This window comes from Balaenoptera musculus, chromosome 9 (genome assembly GCF_009873245.2).
Source record: "Balaenoptera musculus isolate JJ_BM4_2016_0621 chromosome 9, mBalMus1.pri.v3, whole genome shotgun sequence".
NCBI lineage: Eukaryota > Metazoa > Chordata > Mammalia > Artiodactyla > Balaenopteridae > Balaenoptera > Balaenoptera musculus.
The window spans coordinates 38,269,770-38,287,338 of NC_045793.1; the positions used below are offsets into that span (position 1 = coordinate 38,269,770).

The following is a 17,569-nucleotide window of genomic DNA, read 5'->3' on the forward strand; positions in this document are numbered from 1 at the left end:
CCTGCTGTTCCTTGGTCATTGTACTAAAAAAAGAAAAACATAACAACTTTGAAATTAGTTTTAGAATCAAATTCTACCACCTAATTTCCAGGCCTTTTATGCTTCATTGATGTCCTCCTATCTCTTGGAGTTGTAATCTTGTCTTTTTAATAGATAAAAGGATTTGTCTAGATAACTGGGTTTTTTCCCTCTAACCTAAGACTTATGTAGCAAAGGTACATTAACCACTATCTTTATTGGGTTTAGAAACTGGGAGAAAATTTCAAGTGATTCGTTTAATTTTTAAAGATAAAAATATAATTGAATTAACATATCTGTATGGTTAGATTTAGTTACGTTTGGTAATTCGAAATTTCCAAAGCTGTACTCTGTGGGAATTTTAAAATCCAAAAATCATATTGTGAGAGTTTGAAATTCTAAAAATAGTCATTAAAATGAGCCTGGTTTAGGTTTGTCCAGCAAATTGTTATTGTAAACATCACCTCTGATAGACGTTCGTGGTCGAATTCTAGGAATGTGAACAAAAAAGATATAGTTCTAGGAATGTGAAATAAGACTGAGCTGGTATGATTTACTGAGACATATTCAGTTCTGCGACTTGAAATAAATTGTGTAAAAATCCCTGGCTCCTGTTCAGTATGTACTAAGAGAAAATTCTTTTCATATTATCTGTGTGTTTATGAAATCCTATTTCCTGTAGTTTGCACGTGTAACTTACAACTAGCAGAAATCATATTTGCTAATCAGGTCAATTTCTACAGTCTACTTTTTGCCTTAGCATCATGAGTGTTGTGGTTTCATTCCTGCCGAGACTGTACATTTTAACCCCCATGGAAGGTTAAAAGGAGTTAACCTAGATAAGGAGCCCACACATGCAAGGAGGGCAGTTTAACTCTGTGGAGGAAGCGAACAGTGTTCTTTATCTAGCTGAGGTGAAAGGAGGCTTTTGAGAGAGTTAGACTGCATTTGGGGGATTGAGCATCCTGTCTTCACATAGTCAGGTGGTCATTTAATTCAACAGTATTGAACTGGCGTTATTCTTAAAGATTGTGTCAATGCTCCTGATTTTTTTTTTTTTTAGTAAATTTATTTATTTATTTATTTATTTTTGGCTGTGTTGGGTCTTTGTTGCTGAGCGCAGACTTTCTCTAGTTGCGGTGAGTGCGGGCTACTCTTGGTTGCAGTACGCGGGCTTCTCATTGCGGTGGCTTCTCTTGTTGTAGAGCACAGGCTCTAGGCTCACGGCCTTCAGTAGTTGTGGTGTGTGGGCTCAGTAGTTGTGGTTCGCGGGCTCTAGAGCTCCGGCTCAGTAGTTGCACACGGGCTTAGTTGCTCTGCAGCATGTGGGATCTTCCCAGACCAGGGCTCGAACCCGTGTCCCCTGCACTGGCAAGTGGATTCTTAACCACTGCGCGACCAGGGAAGTCCAATGCTACTGATTTTTGAACACTGCCTTTAGAAACTTTGCTTTCTAATATTGTTTAAAGAAAACTGGTACTTATTGGCACCACCTATTGGCTAGACATATAGTGTGTGGTCTTTTTGCTCACTTTTGGAATTTTGTAATTATTAAACCATGCTCTCTTTTTTATTCTTTTAGAGTTTTTAATTTTCAATTAATTTTACTTTCAGAAAAGTTGCAAGAATAGTACAAAGAATTCCTAATTTCTCAAAGGTTAACATTTTACTATAGTTGCTTATCCTTCTCTCTCTTTCTCTTTCTGTGCACACACACACACATGCTTTATATATATATGTATATATGTGTGTATAATTATATATGTGTGTATATTATATAGACTCTTTATATAGTAATTTAATATTACTGAATTGGTATAATTCTTAAGGGTTGCATTAATGCCCCTGATGTTTATATATATATGTATATACCTACACATACAGACACATATACATATATATACTTGTACATACATACATACCACACTCATATACATTTTTTCCCCACTTGAACTGTTTGAGAACAAATTGCAGGAATCATTCCTCTCTACCCCTGCTTACTCCATGGCATGGCAACATAACCACAGTACAGTGATCAAAATCAGGAAGGTAACATTGATATAACACTCTTATCTAATCTGTAGATCTCATTCAGATTTTGGCAATTTTCTCAATGTCCTTTATAACTAAAGAAACTCAAGCTGTGTTGCATGCAGTTGTCACACCTTTTTAATTTCCTTTAAACCATTCTCTTTTAATGACAGTGAACAAAAAAGATATAGTTCAAGATATGATATGAAAAAATGCTTTAAGATATCTGTAAAGCTGCATGCAGTACTTTAAAAAAAAAACACGCAAATTCAAACCCAAATTATAAGCTAATGGAAGTAGTGATTAGAACCTAATTTTATTCTCTAAATTACTTATATTTTGCTAATTTAGATATAATCACTAGCAATACTGTTTGGAAGATTTGCTGCGTAGAAAAAACTTGCAGTTTATAGCAAGTATTTCAGTAAATTAAAAGAATCAGTGGTTTACTATATGCTTCATGTCCTGAAAAAATTGCAAGTAAGTAATAATAGGTACAGTAGAAAGCAAACAAACAAACAACCTTTTTAACCTTGACATAATCCTCAGTGTATGCCACTGAAATGTTGATATCCCAAATCCGAAATAAAGATGGAAACTTTAAGGTGAAAATTCTCCTTTGTTAAAAAAGAAATGGTAATTCTCTCTGAATGGTCTCATCCAGCTTTCACTATATGCCAGTGGTCCCTCTTCATCTCTCATTTCTGGTCAATAAATTTCTTTTCTGGTTGAGACTCGATGAAAGTAAACAACTTCAGATGTCTCTTATGTTCCTTAGTTTGACATTCCATGACTTACTATGTATTACTTCAGTCATATTTTCTCAATAACTGTTAGCCATAGGCTAACCAATTCTTTAAAGAAAACATAAAAGCCTTGCCAAAACTTTGAAATAGCAGATCTGTAGACCAGCAGTTAAAATCACAAGATCATTTGCTCATACTTACCATACCTTTTACATGTTAGAAAGTAGGCATCCCAGTGGATAGGGTTACCTGTTCAAAGATCTCGAGGACATGATCTTCGGAAGGTTAAGCCTGTAGTTAGACCCTTTGATTAATCCTCCATGTTGTCAAAATTGCATCCTTTAAGAGTTAAGTGTGTCAACGAAAAAACTGTCAATCTAAAAAAGAAATGGAGAGGACCTTCAAGATGGCAGAGGAGTAAGACATGGAGATCACCTACCTCCACACAAATATATCAAAAATACATCTACATGTGGAACAGCTCCTACAGAACACCTACTGAATGCTGGCAGAAGACCTCAGACTTCCCAAAAGGCAAGAAACTCCCCACATACCTGTCTGTGTGGCGGACAGGGTCTTGGTGCTCCAGCCGGGTGTCAGGCCGGGGCCTCTGAGGTGGGAGAGCCAAGTTCAGGACATCGGACACCAGAGACCTCCCGGCCCCACGTAATATCAATCAGTGAGAGCTCTCCCAGAGATCTCGGTCTCAACGCTAAGACCCAGCCCCACTCAACATCCAGCAAGCTCCAGTGCTGGACACCCCAGGCCGAACAACTAGCAAGACAGGAACACAACCCCACCCATTAGCAGAAAGGCTGCCTAAAATCATAATAAGTTCATAGACACCCCAAAACACACCACTGGACGTGGTCCTGCCCACCAGAAAGACAAGATCCAGCCTCATCCACCAGAACACAGGCACCAGTCCCCTCCACCAGGAAGCCTACACAACCCACTGAGCGAAACTTACCCATTGAGGGCAGACACCAAAAAACAACAGGAACTATGAACCTGCAGCCTGCGAAAAGGAGACCCCAAACACAGTAAGTTAAGCAAAATGAGAAGACAGAGAAATACGCAGCAGATGAAGGAGCAAGGTAAAAACCCACCAGACCAAACAAATGAAGAGGAAATAGGCAGTCTACCTGAAAAAGAATTCAGAGTAATGATAGTAATGATGATTCAGAATCTCAGAAATAGAATGGAGACAATACAAGAAACGTTTAACAAGGACCTAGAAGAACTAAAGAGCAAGCAAACAATGATGAACAACACAATAAATGAAATTAAAAATTCTCTAGAAGGAATCAATTGCAGAATAACTGAGGCAGAAGAACAGATAAGTGACCTGGAAGATAAAATAGTGGAAATAACTACCACAGAGCAGAATACAGAAAAAAGAATGAAAAGAATTCAGGACAGTCTCAGAGAACTCTGGGACAACATTAAATGCACCAACATTCAAATTATAGGGGTCCCAGAAGAAGAAGAGAAAAAGGAAGGGACTGAGAAAATATTTGAAGAGATTATAGTTGAAAACTCCCCTAATATGGGAAAGGAAATAATCAAGTCCAGGAAGTGCAGAGAGTCCCATACAGGATAAATCCAAGGAGAAACTCGCCAAGACACATATGAATCAAACTATAAAAAATTAAATACAAAGAAAAAATATTAAAAGCAGCAAGGGAAAAGCAACAAAAAACATACAAGGGAATCCCCATAAGGTTAACAGCTGACCTTTCAGCAGGAACTCTGCAAGCCAGAAGGGAGTGGCAGGACATATTTAAAGTGATGAAAGGGAAAAACCTACAACCAAGATTACTCTACCCAGCAAAGATCTCATTCAGATTCGACAGAGAAATTAAAACCTTTACAGACAGGCAAAAGCTAAGAGAATTCAGCACCACCAAACCAGCTGTACAACAAATGCTAAAGGAACTTCTCTATGCAGGAAACACAAGAGGAGGAAAAGACCTACAATAACAAACCCAAAACAATTAAGAAAATGATAATAGGAACATACATATTGATAATTACCTTAAATGTAAATGGATTAAATGCTCCAACCAAAAGACATAGACTGGCTGAATGGATACAAAAACAAGACCCGTACATATGCTGTCTACAAGAGACCCATTTCAGACCTAGGGACACATACAGACTGAAAGTGAGGGGATGGGAGAAGATATTCCATGCAAATGGAAATCAAAAGAAAGCTGCAGTAGCAATTCTCATATCAGACAAAATAGACTTTAAAATAAAGACTATTACAAGAGACAAAGAAGGACACTACATTAATGATCAAGAGATCAATCCAAGAAGATATAACAATTGTAAATATTTATGCACCCAACATAGGTGCACCTCAATACATGCAAATGCTAACAGCCATAAAAGGGGAATCGACAGTAACACAATCATAGTAGGGGACTTTAAGCCCCCACTTTAACCAATGGACAGATTAACCAAAATGAAAATAAATAAGGAGACACAAGCTTTAAATGATACATTAAACAAGATGGACTTAATTGATATTTATAGGACATTCCATCCAAAAACCACAGAATACACTTTATTCTCAAGTGCTCATGGAATATTCTCCAGGATAGATCATGTAGTGGGCCACAAATCAAGCCTTGGTAAATTCAATAAACTTGAAATTGTATCAAGTATCTTTTCCAACCACAATGCTGTGAAACTAGATATCAATTACAGGAAAAGATCTGTAAAAAATACAAACACATGGAGGCTAAACAATACGCTCCTACATAACCAAGAGATCACTGAAGAAATCAAACAGGAAATCAGAAAATACCTAGAAACAACTGACAATGAAAACACGATGGCCCAAAACCTATGGCATGCAGCAAAAGCAGTTCAAAGAGGGAAGTTTATAGCAATACAGTCCTACCTCAAGAAACAAGAAAAATCTCAAATAAATAACCTAAACTTACACCTGAAGCAATTAGAGAAAGAAGAACAAAAAACCCCTCAAAGTTAGCAGAAGGAAAGAAATCATAAGGATCAGATCAGAAATAAATGAAACCGAAATGAAGGAAATGACAGGGAAGATCAATGAAACTAAAAGCTGATTCTTTGAGAAGATAAACAAAATTGATAAACCATTAGCCAGACTCATCAGGAAAAAAAGGGAGAAGACTCAAGTCAACAGAATTAGAAGTGAAAAAGGAGAAGTAAAAAATGAAACTGCAGAAATACAAAGGATCATGAGAGATTACTACAAACAACTATATGCCAATAAAATGGAAAACCTGGAAGAAATAGACAAATTCTTACAAAAGCACAGCCTTCTGAGACTGAACCAGGAAGAAACGGAAAATATAAACAGACCAATCACAAGCACTGAAATTGAGACTGTGATTAAAAATATTCCAACAAACAAAAGCCCAGGACCAGACGGCTTCACAGGCGAATTCTATCACACATTCAGAGAAGAGCTAACACCTATCCTTCTCAAACTCTTCCAAAATATAGCAGAGGGAGGAACACTCCCAAACTCATTCTCCGAGGCCAACATCACCCTGATACCAAAACCAGACAAAGAAGCCACAAAAAAAGAATACTACAGACCAATATCACTGTTGAACATAGATTCAAAAAACCTCAACAAATACTAGCAAACGGAATCCAGCAGCACATTTAAAGGATCATACACCATGATCAAGTGGGGTTTATCCCAGGAATGCAAGAATTCTTCAACATATGCAAACCAATCACTGTGATACACAATATTGACAAATTGAAGGATAAAAACCATATGATCATCTCATTAGATGCAGAAAAAACTTTTGACAAAATACAACACCCATTTATGATAAAAACCCTCCAGAAAATAGGCATAGAGGGAACTTACCTCAACATAATAAAGGCCATATATGACAAACCCACAGCCAACATCATTCTCAATGGGGAAAAACTGAAACCATTTCCACTAAGATCAGGAACAGGACAAGGTTGCCCACTCTCACCACTGTTATTCAACATAGTTTTGGAAGTTTTAACCACAGCAATCAGAGAATAACAAGAAATAAAAGAAATTCAAATCAGAAAAGAAGAAGTAAAACTGTTACTGTTTGCAGATGACATGATACTGTACATAGAGAATCCTAATGATGCTACCAGAAAACTACTAGAGCTAATCAGTGAATTTGGTAAAGTAGCAGGATACAAAATTAATGCACAGCAATCTCTTGCACTCCTATACACTATTGATGAAAAATCTGAAAGAGAAATTAAGGAAATACTCCCATTTACCATTGCAACAAAAAGAATAAAATTCCTAGGAATAAACCTACCTAAGGAGACAAAAGACGTATAAGCAGAAAACTATAAGACACTGATGAAAGAAATTAAAGATGATACAAACAGATGGAGAGATATACCATGTTCTTGGATTGGAAGAATCAACACTGTGAAAATAACTATACTACCGAAAGCAATCTACAGATTCAATGCAATCCCTATCAAACTGCCAATGGCATTTTTCACAGAACTAGAACAAAAAATTTCACAATTTGTATGGAAAATAAAAGACTCCGAATAGCCAAAGCAATCTTGAGAAGAAAAAAACGGAGCTGGAGGAATCAGGCTCCCTGACTTCAGAATATACTACAAAGCTACAGTAATCAAGACAATATGGTACTGGCAGAAAACAGAAATATTGATCAATGGAACAGGATAGAAAGCCCAGAGATAAACCCACGCACCTGTGGTCAACTAATCTATGACAAAGGAGGCAAGGATATACAATGTAGAAAAGACAGTCTCTTCAAAAAGTGGTGCTGGGAAAACTGCACAGCTACATGTAAAAGAATGCAATTAGAACACTGCCTAACACCGTACACAAAAATAAGATTAAAGACTTAAATGTAAGGCCAGACTCTATAAAACTCTTAGAGGAAAACATAGGCAGAACACTGTTTGACATAAATCACAGCAAGCTCCTTTTTGACCCACCTCCTAGAGTAATGGAAATAAAAACAAAAAACAAATGGGACCTAACGAAACTTAAAAGCTTTTGCATGGCAAAGGAAACCATAAACAAGACAAAAAGACAACCCTCAGAATGGGAGGAAATATTTTCAAATAAAGCTACTGACAAAGGATTAATCTCCAAAATATACAAGCAGCTCATGCAGCTCAATATCAAAAAAAACAAACAACCCAATCCAAAAATGGGCAGAAGACCTAAATAGACATTTCTCCAAAGAAGATATACAGATTGCCAAACAAACACACGAAAGGATGCTCAATATCACTAATCATTAGAGAAATGCAAATCAAAACTACAATGAGGAATCACCTCACACCGGTCAGAATGGCCATCATCAAAAAATCTACAAACAGTAAGTACTGGAGAGGGTGTGGAGAAAACGGAACACTCTTGCACTGTTGGTGGGAATGTAAATTGATACAGCCTCTATGGAGAACAGTATGGAGGTTCCTTAAAAAACTAAAAATAGAACTACCATATGACCCAGCAATCCCACTACTGGGCATATACCCTGAGAAAACCATAATTCAAAAAGAGTCATGTACCACAATGTTCATTGCAGCACTTAAGTGTCCATCGACCGATGAATGGATGAAGAAGATGTGGCACATATATACAATGGAATATTACTCAGCCATAAAAAGAAGCGAAATTGAATTATTTGTAGTGAGGTGGATGGACCTAGAGTCTGTCATACAGAGTGAAGTAAGTCAGAAAGAGAAAAACAAATACTGTATTCTAACACATATATATAGAATCTAAAAAAACAAAAGTGGTTCTGAAGAACGTAGTGGCAGGACAGGAATAAAGACCCAGATGTAGAGAATGGACTTGAGGACACGGGGAGGGGGAAGGGTAAGCTGGGACGAAGTCAGAGAGTGGCATTGACATATATACACTACCAAATGTAAAATAGATAGCTAGTGGGAAGCAGCCGCATAGCACAGGGAGGTCATCTCGGTTCTTTGTGACCACCTAGAGAGGTGGGATAGGGAGGGTGGGAGGGAGATGCAAGAGGGAGCGGATATGTATACATATAGCTGATTCACTTTATTATACAGCTGCAACTAACACAACAATGTAAAACAATTACACTCCAATAAAGATGTTAAAAAATCCTAATCATAAAAAAATAAAATAAAAAAATAAAAATAAAAAAGAAATGGAAAATTTTATTTGAGCCAACCTGAGGATTATAACCCAGGAGACAGTCTCTCAGAGAGTTCTGAGTACTGTTCTGAAGGGGTAAAGGGGGAGGCCATTATGTAAGTGATATATTACATATTTATCTATCTATCTATATATACACACATATATATATCAATATGTATATGCACTATACATATTGCATATACCTGTTGACAAATGGGTATATGCAATTAAGCATCTTGGTAGAAGGTTACTGTTGCTCTTGAGGTAATGATATCTTAGTCAATGGTACTTTTCTAAGTATGGGAATATGCAAGAAATTGGGTTCATAAAGTTTTCTCCTGAAAATATCTAACTCTGTGAGGGCCAGTTCTGCTAGTTTTCCCAGAGCACAGAGTACCTCATCTTTATCTTCACCCTGTACTGTAGGTCAGCAACTGCAGTGGCTAATGACTTGATTATTGTAGAACAGGATGGTGGGCAACTTTCTTTATTTTATAATTCTTTCCCTTTCAGTCTTAATTTCAACCAAGGTTTGGGGGGCATTTTGTGACCAGTTTGTCCCACAGTTCTAGGAATGCTTATTCCCAGGACAGGCGAAGATTTTGTTGATGGGCCACTCAGTGTATTATTCCTGGTCTAGGTCCTGTTAACAGTAGCAAAAATCCTCTTGACCGCCTGTCTTACTAGTCTGTTGTGGTCCAGGACATGGTTCCCTCTTGTTGCTTCTTCCCCTGTCTATCGTTACACTATTTCAATCCTTGATCTTGTGGGACTATATGTTTAGTCAATTGTTTCAAGTCTCCTAATCATCATTAATTTTATCTGAGGCTCAGTCATGCATTTGGTAATGCAAGAAACAATAATCTTGTGAAATAGACAAAATAGAAGTAGGATAGCTAATAACATTAATAAGATCATTAGTAAGTATTTAAGCTAAGAATTTTAATTAGGTTCAGCCCAGGTTGTCTGACCAGTTTGTTCTTCACCAATTGCTCTCTTTAAAAGAAATAATATATTGGCACTGTACATAAAATTCACCAAAGATATCTACACACACAAGGCGAGTGTTGGGTGCCTTACAGGATTGAGAAGAGAATGTTATCTTCTAAGGAGTTACGTGGCTGGCACCAGAAGAAGAAAAATTGATCTTCATGGTTGAAGTTATTTCTGCCATTGGGGAGGTCTTATTAACACATAATGCACATGCAAAGTGCAAGCTAGAGGGGAGGGCAGAAGCCCAAAAGGGCAGAGAAAAATTTTATGTTTAAAGTTTTCTTGTCTTGCCTTAAAATATGAATTTTTATTTCATCAAACAGTTTAAATGGTCAGTAATAGGCATATTCACAAATTAAATAATACTGGCTGAAAATCAGAAATCAAGGTGTGATTCTTTAGAAAGGAGAGTAATTTTTTTTAAACTTTAAATTGGCTTTTAAAGTGCATCAGAAAGAGGAGATACATCCCCAAATTTGAGCAGTCGCAACATTAATCACATAAGTGTCTAGGTTTTCAATATGAAAATGTTAAAGGTCTTTCTTTTTAATTTTTCTTTTATTTGGGTATAGTTGTTTTACAATGTTGTGTTTCTACTGTACAGCGAAGTGAAGTAGAGTTCCCTGTGCTATACAGCAGGTTCTTATTAGTTATCTATTTTATACATGTTAGTGTATATATGTCAATCTCAATGTCCCAGTTCATCCCACTCCCTGCCCCGGCTTTCCCCCCTTGGTGTCCATATGTCTGTTCTCTACATCTGTGTTTCTATTTCTGCCTTGCAGACCAGTTCATCTGTACCATTTTTTTCGATTCCACATATATGTGTTAATATATGATATAGAATTATGCCATAGATTTAGTGGAAAACAGTTTAATGGTAGTGGAGTTTAAAGAAGTTCGAATAAGATAAACTCCATTATTAAAATGATCATGCGGAAGGTGAGGATGCTGGTAGTGTTTATAATATTTGCCTTTGCTGCAGAGTTCATAGATCATAGGGATTTTGTACAAAACGAGGAGGAAGCCAGTGCTGGGAGGATGGCCTTAGTCACACCATGTAAGCCACCAAACATCTTTTTTAGGCTAAAACACTTCTGAGGCTATCTGCCAAACTGTATTTAAAAAAAAAAAAAAAAAAAAATATGTTCCATGCATTTGAATGCTTATAATTGGAAAACCTCTGGCGATGGAAACTTTGTTTCTTTGTAAACTGATGCTATATTTACATATATTGAGACATGGAACATATCCATAAAGTTGTGTAATTCTCTATAAAATGCATTCTTATATCCCAATCCTTAGTTTGTTAGATCAGATCCTTAAGAATTATTTTAAATGCCTTTGTTAAACCAAAAACAAAAAGAAAGAAAGAAAGAAATGTTAAAGAACACTTGTCCTTTGGGTAATCTGGTCCTGCTGGAGAGAAGCTTTGAGCAGCTTGGTGGCCTCCTTCATATAATGAACACACATTTCAGTAGGCCTAGAGTGCTGTCACAGCTCCCACTTTATTTCTTCATCTAACCTGGCCCATTTCTACACTCTCATCTCTTCCTAATGCTTCTGGGTTTTCCTCACTTGACTCATTTTCCAACAGTCTTTTTTTTTAAACTTTGGGTTTTGTTTATTTATTTATTTATTTATTTATTTATTTATTTATGGCTGTGTTGGGTCTTTGTTTCTGTGCAAGGGCTTTCTCTAGTTGCGGCAAGCGGGGGCCACTCTTCATCGCGGTGCACGGGCCTCTCACTATCGCGGCCTCTCTTGTTGCGGAGCACAAGCTCCAGACGTGCAGGCTCAGTAGTTGTGGCTCATAGGCCTAGTCGCTCTGCAGCATGTGGGATCTTCCCAGACCAGGGCTCAAACCCGTGTCCCCTGCATTAGCAGGCAGATTCTCAACCACTGTGCCACCAGGGAAGCCCTTTCCAACAGTCTTGTCTCACTTGAACCGCTCCTACCAGACATTTGGCTTCCTTTCTTCCCTCTGTTCCAGAGACCCTCAGACCCTGTCCCTGACCTCCCTGTGTAAACACCTCGCCTCATCCCTTCAGGATTTTACTGTTTGATGCAGCCAGGATGTACCCCTGAAAGTTATATATGCTTCTGGTGTTTTATTTTAAAAGTCAATTACCTTACCTTATAGGCACAATATAGAATATTCTAGTACCCACAGCAAAACTCAGATGACAGATATTGTAAATCAAGAACATAGAAGGCAAGAGAAGTAAAATTTCTTGCTCTGATAATAATGAGGTCTTAGGATTTCAGAAAAGAACAAATTTTACTGAAGATGAATTTATGACAGACTCTAATAATATCATCTTTAGGAAGTTTTGCTGACACCTCACGACGTTAGTAATTTTGTGGTTCAAGTTTAGAAGTCCTAGCAGTTACGTTTTACCCTTAGCCCCCTACCTTCCAAATGCAAAGTATGCAAGTACCGTCAAGAAATAGTGTTTTTAGAGTTTTGCCCCAGAACAGCAGCACGAGGAGCTGCGTGGAACCGCTCAAAATTGGAACAACTATAACTGGTAAGGATCATATTTTTAAAAAGTATTAAAGTCTGAAAATTTTCTTAAGCGCATACAGCAAATGAAGAAATACTTATTCAAGAATAATACTAAATTTTGTGCTCGCTTCGGCAGCACATATACTAAAAATTGGAACGATACAGAGAAGATTAGCATGGCCCCTGCGCAAGGATGACGCGCAAATTCGTGAAGCGTTCCATATTTTTGGGATATATGTACCTGTATAGCTGATTCACTGTGTTATAAAGGAGAAACTAACACACCATTGTAAAGCAATTTTACTCCAAGAAAGATGTTAAAAACAACAAAAAAGAATAACACTAAATCTTGATAAGAACAGAGAAAGTGGGTGACACTTGTGCCACAGCCCACTTCCTCCCTCCCACCTGCCCCTGCTCAGTGTGATGGAAGTTCTCCTCTAGGCACTTGTGGCCAAGAAGATGGGGCTGCTTCTCCCCTCAGCTCTCAATCAAGGGATACTGTATCTCAATCAAGGGATACTGATACAATCAAGGGACCAAGAGGTGAAGGCCTCCAGTGTTTCTCATCTCCATTAGTTCTGAGTTGCAGAGGCTGAATTCCTGGCAAAAGTGGCTAAAAGGTTGGGGGCTCCGTTCTACCACCCCACCCCACCCCACTCATAGGGCAGAGGCTCCATCGTAGACATAGCAAGCCAAGAATATTGGGGCATCAATTACCCTTGCCCCAGCTCACTCACTGGGCAGAGGTTCCACATGAGGAGACCAGAGGTTACTGGCCCAGCCTAGCACTGGCTCATAAAGCATGGGTGTCACTCTAAAGAATGGACCCACCTCCAGCTCTGGAGCAGTGCGTCAGAGACTTGGCCAGGGAAGAGTCAGTCCATAAAGAGAGAAAACTCACAAGCTCTGCTGAAAGAAAATGATTTTATTTGAAACAGAGACTGCAGAAATTTAAGCCTATAGGAACTCTTGAAAACAGTGGAGATTTTGGGGGGAAAATTGGTTTTTCTCAGAAAAGAAAGAAAAAGAAGAAAAATGAACAGAACCTCAGAAAAATCCCACCAGGCACACCAACATGTATAAAATGAGAGTACCAGAAGGAAAGGAGAGATAGAAAGGAGCAGGAAACATATTTTTAAAAATATTGACAAAAAAATAAAAAATAAAAAAAAATTAAAAAAAATAAAAAAAAGAAATCAGTAAGCAAAGACAGACTACAAGAAAAATATACATATAAGACCCAAACCATGCCAGGCTTTAAGTTATAAATAAAACGCTACAATAAATAACCAAAAAAAAAAAAAATTGATAAAAAACTTTCCAAATTTGATGAAAACGTTAATCTACACATCCAAGAAGCTCAATCACTCATCAGTTTCACTCCTCCTCATTCTAATCCCATTTTCCAGGCAACCCTAAGAATACTTTCTTAAAACACAAATTGGATCATGTTTCCTTTACTTAAAATTCTCCAATGGCTTCTTTTTGCATTTAGAATAAGAGTAATTAATTATGGCTTCCATGACTGCTGCTTTTCTTTCCTGCCTCCCCTCCAGCCTCATTCGACTCCTCTTGCTTCAGACCCAGTGGCCTTCCTCCAGTTTCTCCATCACCCCAAGCTTTTTCCTGTTGCAGGACCTTTGCACGGGCTCTTTTCTCTTCCTGGTGCATCGTCTCCCCATCTTTTGCATTGCCATTTTTTTCTGTTTCCAAGCTTGAATGTTACTCTCTCAGAAATGCCTTCTATAACCACTTTGCCTTTATTATTTTTATCTCAGTCTCTGGTTTATCTTCTTTATAACAGTTATCACAATTAAAAGAGGAAAATTGTGGTAGGATACTCAAGAAGTTGTAAACATTGATTAATTCTAGTAAACAGAACTCAGTAACTGAGGTAGGGAAGTACATATTCCTCCATAATAGAACCTTTTGTACGTATGCATGTACGACTTAAACAAATTTTTTAAATCTAGTTAAATTTTAAAATGCCCAATGTTTAACAGACACTCAGTATCTATTTCACAAATGAATAAAAAACACAATTATCAGATGTTTGCCTCAAGTTTGTTTCTTTGGTTTCCTAGTACCAAATAGGAAAAAAAAGTTAGAAGGTAAAAAAATTTACTGGGTCCTAAGGAGGTTGCATTATTTTCCTAGCTTTGAGATTTAAGGCCCTAATTTATGTGTCCAACCCTCACTGTTGGACTCTTAAATGCTTTGGAGTTTTTCACATTTATAAGTAATAATGTGAGTAACGTCTGCTGTATTTTGGAATATGTCTTTAAAATAAAGCCTTAGAGTGGAGGAGGGATAAATTGGGAGATTGAGATTGACATATACACACTACTGTACATAAAATAGGTAACTAATAAAAACCTACTGTATAGCAGAGGGAACTCTACTCAATACTCTTAATGGCCTATATGGGAAAAGAGTCTAAAAAATGAGTGGATATATGTATATGTATAACTGATTCACTTTGCTGTACACCTGAAACTAACACAACATTGTAAATCAACTACAATAAATTTTTTTTTAAAAGCCTTAGAAATGGGATTATTAAGGGAGAATGTGAGCTTTTTAATGAATTTTGCCACATTAACAAAATAAAAAGCAGCTGAGGGCTTCCCTGCTGGCGCAGTGGTTAAGAATCTGCCTGCCGATGCAGGGGACGTGGGTTCGAGCCCTGGTCCGGGAAGATCCCACGTGCCGCAGAGCAGCTAAGCCCGTGCACCACAACTACTGAGCCTGCGCTCTAGAGCCCGGGAGCCACGACTACTGAAGCCCACGTACCTAGAGCCCATGTTCCGCAACAAGAGAAGCCACCGCAATGAGAGGCCCGCGCACCGCAGCGAAGAGTAGCCCCTGCTCACCGCAACTAGAGAAAGCCCACGCACAGCAACGAAGACCCAACACAGCCAAAAATAAATAAATAAAATAAATAAATTAAAAAAAAAAAAAAGCAGCTGAGATGGTCATTTTGGAGTAAAACCTGGGACAGTTTATTGAGGACATCAAAGACAAAAATCAAAGATTTTTGGAAAGTTTGGAAGCTGTAGATTCAGAATTGCAGTATTAATTAATAAAAGTGGAAAAAAGATGAAGAAATTGTTTGGGGATTGAGTGGAAGAGACTGATTTTAGAATGTAGGTTTGCTTTCACAGTTTCTGTGTACTCACGATAATTGCTGAAGTTATTTCTCATCCTCTATAATTACTTATGATATTAAGTTTAATCCCTCTCTAATTCTCACCTAGACTGTTAAATTTATCCGTAATATGTATCTTGCCAAATCTTCCTCTGTTGTACTGCCAGAATCCTCTTTCCCAAATAAAAATCTGTTCTCCATCTCATGCCCCATTTCAAGTTTTATTGATTCATCAACTTGTGATGCCAGCTTGGCCCCTTCCTGTGGTGTTGCAAGGCAGGCTTCCCAGATCTGGCCCAATCTCCCTTTCATTGTCTCTCCCTACACTCTGCCTTCAGCCCAACATAACCCTCTTTGGATTGTGGTATTAGTAGCCACACGGAGTTGTGATACTGTAAATGTTCATACCCCAGAAGTGAATGCCTTTATGACAGTTTTATTAGAAATCGAACTAGTGATACAGCCTTCAGTAATTTTACTAGGAATCAGAAGATCTCAGTGATTTCAAAACAAAACAGGGCAAAGACATTTCTTTTACCCATTCTATGTGTTTCTGTCTTTGCTCACAACTCCCTGCTATATTTTGTGTGTCCTCTCCCTACTCAGTTCTTAAAAAAAATGACCTCCTTTGATAAATTATTCCCTGCCTTTTTTCATTTAGATTTTGCCATGTTATATATGATGATTTTTTTTTCAAATCTTTTTAGTCTTGTTCAAATACTCCCATTTTCTAAAATGAGTTTTCTTAAACTTTAGAATATTCTGGCTGAGTTGAGATGAAGAGCCTAATTCAGCGTTCTCTATTTGACACTTTATTTTGAGAAAAAGTAAATGAAGCAATTTTTTTGGTCTTTTCTTAGCATGTAGATATTTTTAAATGCTGAAAATGGAAAGAAAAGACCATTTCAGTTTGATCATCAAACTTCATGAAAATTCTGATTGAGAAAATTAAATGAGTAAGGATTAATAGATATATGCGAACTGTATTCTTTGTTTCCTCCCCCATAGGTCACTTCAGGGATTTGTTTGTTATTAGTTTGGGTTTGTGATGTGACCTTTGGATATCCCACTTGTGAAAATATTTTTGCACTATTAGCACATCTATTCTTAGCTCAGATGTTTTTAGCACATGTATTTTTAGAACATATACTTTAATATTCTACCATTTTTCTTCTATACTTGTATGGAAACTCAGGGGAATTAAAAAGAAAAATGTAATTGTGTAATGTTAAGTACTTTTTACATTTAAGTCAGTTGTTTAATCAATATTGTGACTTTATTTTATACTTTAATTTGGCACATTTGCAAATGTTTTGAAGCAAAGGACAGTTTTTGAATTAAATATTGATGAGATTGATAGTTCTTAAATACTATATAAGTAGAGTAAATTTTTGCTCGGTTAATTAATTTACCCATTTACAATTACAATTTAATTGTGCACTGAAGACACACTATTATATATTCTTCAAAGACTGCTTGTGTTATTGTAAAACAATAGGGATTTCAAGGATTTTAAAATAAATTGGCTTTTGAAACATGGTAGACTGACTCTTGTAATCTCCCCTTCAAACACATAAAAATGCTGGATAAATTACAACTAAGACGTGGTAAGAAATAGAAAATGAAACTTCAAGGAAACGAAGGGACATCTTGCTGACATTAAGAGGGAGCTCCATACCAGAAGGGTAAACACTCAGATAGGCACTCCAACAGGAAAGGGGGGTGTGAATATAGGCCCTGACGACTGGGGGCTTAAGTTTTAAATGTCTCATGGAAGTCAAGACATGATTTGTTATATCTGCTCCCTCTCCCTCATTGCTGATTGTTTCATGATTGATTGTTGTTTTTAGCAATCATTTTATTGTGACTCAACTTCAGTGGGTGTTGCTTTTTTTCATAGGAATCCTATGTACCGTGGGTATGAAAGTGGCAGTATGGAGTGATTATACATTTAC

General features: G+C 37.3%; 1 protein-coding gene and 1 non-coding gene across 3 annotated transcripts in view; both read left to right on the top strand.

Annotated features, from left to right (window-relative positions):
• The window catches only part of DOCK4 (dedicator of cytokinesis 4), a 506,020-nt gene that overhangs the window by 271,690 nt on the left and 216,761 nt on the right, over positions 1-17,569 (top strand). The window lies entirely within an intron of this gene.
• On the top strand, positions 12,584-12,691 carry LOC118901391. The gene has a single exon (XR_005021364.1). It is a non-coding gene; the product is annotated as a U6 spliceosomal RNA (small nuclear RNA).